General features: G+C 36.9%; 1 protein-coding gene across 1 annotated transcript in view; it reads left to right on the top strand.

The window, feature by feature from the left end:
• LOC137997642 (uncharacterized) overlaps positions 1-2,500 on the top strand; it is a 7,989-nt gene that overhangs the window by 4,056 nt on the left and 1,433 nt on the right. The window lies entirely within an intron of this gene.

Raw genomic sequence — 2,500 nt, 5'->3', positions numbered from 1 at the left:
CCCCTATTGAAATTATGTTCACGTTGTTAACATACAGTGTAACAGGTCAATCATTTTATGAGAGCTGTAGTAAGGACGGTGCCTACTAATTCCAAGATATTTTTGCCCGGTTTATGATTATGCAGGAATGTAGATCTTAACAAGTGTTATTGAAATCCAAAAAGAAAATTGGTGGTAACCACGCATTTTTCACGTTTCATTCAAGTTATGTATCAGTGTTAAAGTTGTTATTAATTATTGCTATAACTTAATATTCTTAAATTTAAGGTCTAACTGTTGTTGTATCTTTCGATTTTGATGACTGCATTGCATAATTTTATCTGTGCATCAGTTTTGAACCAAATCATGTTATTGTTCTTCCTGTTGATGTTTTCTTTTCCATAAAGTTTGAATAAAACTTTCTTTGCACTATTTCATTACTTTTCATGGCTTTCTTCACTATTGATGGTTTAAACATGTGTTGCCGCCATGTTGCAGGATAAAAACAAAACATCTATCATTTGCTTCTTTTGTTCGTCCACCAGCAACTGTACATTTCACTATTGTTATCCATGTCTCTAGACCACAAGTCAACCAAATCAACTATTAAAATAAAAAACGATATCCATTCAGAATTTTTAATTTTTTACTATTTCATTCTTTAAAAAAAAACGTCAATAGACATCGTTTTCCACTCTTCAGCTATGTTTATCGCTTCATAGAACGCTCACATTAAATCCATGAAAAAAGTACAGGTACTAATTCAATCAGCTTATTATATCCATGCCTAAGCTCGATACCTGACTGTCATAAGCACATTAAATTAAGGCAATGTAACGTAACCATGTGACACAAAGATTACTATTATTATTTCAATCAGTTCAAATGAGGTGCAGTCTTCATTTATTCACAGCCGAATGTTAGAAGTTCTTTTTCATTATTTATTTATTTTATTTTATTTATAAACTTTACCACTAGGCAGGTTATCTCCACAGAGCAAAGCTCCACTACGGAGACCCGAGTACATATACCCGCTCATAAAGTTACAAGCTGGAAATTAACAACATAAGTGACTACCAAGAGAACTGATATGGTGACACGAAGGGCACTTAACACAGGTAGTTTCAAAAAATTGTGGAAGTTTCGGGTTGTAAACGTCTTTGGTCAGTGTCATAATAAGCAAACAGTTCTTTCTTAAATTGACCAATTGATACGATGGCTGAGGTAGGCTGGTAGAATGTTACATATTCTTGTTGCTCTGCAATAGAAGCTCTTTTTGGAAGGTCACACATTTTGGATGTTGCACATTAAGCAGCAGCCCATTAGACGAGCTTCTTGTGACCCTTCTAGACGACTTGATAGAGATGTGTGGGTTGTCATCAGCAAGTATACGCCTGAACAGATAGACTAAGTCCAAGTATTCAAGCCAGTAAGTTATTGGAAGTATTCCGATCCTTAGAGGTCGATCTTTATACGATACCTCGTGAACATCGAGCAAGGTTCTGAGATGTTGTTGACCTCCCCTGTAAAAAGCCAAATTGAAGCTGGTGGAGTTGAGAGGAGATGTGATCAATGATTTTGTTATAGATGCAACGTTCTAATACTTTAGAAAGGATCGCTAACAATGATATTGGTCTGTAGTTAGACACTTCGTTACTCTCTTCTCTCGAATACTCTCACAGCACTTAACTTGCTTTTAGTAACTTCTAGTAGCGTTACTATCTCTTTTGCCTTGAATATGTATACAGTGCTAATCATAAAAATTACAATTTCCTCGATTGTGATTGGTTTAAAAAACTCCTACTTTTCACTTATTCACTTGCCAAGTTGCTATCGGACAACAATAAGCCAATCACATTCAAAGTTGTAGTTAAAATCAACCGGTCACATTCGTAAAACCAGTGTCGTGAAACCAAAACCAAAGTTATTACTTTGGCCAATAAAAAAGGACGGAGACGATCCAGTAAACCAATCAAAACTCAAAGTAATTACAAGTAGCCGGCACAATGCGCAGAAAAATGTGCACGCGCGAGCCACGATTGGTTTTGGTTAAACTTCTGATTGGTTAAAAAAGTGGCGCGAAAACTTTGAACGAATCACTGAGTGAAGTAATGCAAAGCCAAAGCAGTTCGGTAATTACTTTCGACACTCAGTTGATTGTGCAAACACATTGAAGAAATAATTAAGCAAGAAGGTATCCTCAGCTATAGGAGCCCTCAAACGGGTGCGACCCTTGTAGTGTATGGAATGTTAATGCGAGCGTGAAGAAGCCCGAGAATGATGTGATGAAGTACACATGGGACTTATGTAACTTGCATGTACTACAAATAGCGTGTATTGTAATTTATTGAGTTAGTTGGGCGTTGTGAGTTAGGAGTGAAGAAGTAGTGAATAAACTGTGTTTTAAACCTAACCGCAGTATCGCATTGGCGAAACTTGGAAAGAAAAGTGAAAGTACGGCTTGTGACAAGCCAGAAAACCCGCTTCGCATCAAACCGGAGAGCTTCTCTGCGACGTCCGG

The sequence above is a fragment of the Montipora foliosa genome, chromosome 3 (assembly GCF_036669935.1).
Source record: "Montipora foliosa isolate CH-2021 chromosome 3, ASM3666993v2, whole genome shotgun sequence".
Classification (NCBI taxonomy): domain Eukaryota; kingdom Metazoa; phylum Cnidaria; class Anthozoa; order Scleractinia; family Acroporidae; genus Montipora; species Montipora foliosa.
Note: the sequence above shows the minus strand (reverse complement) of the source record. Positions and strands in the feature narration are given on the sequence as shown.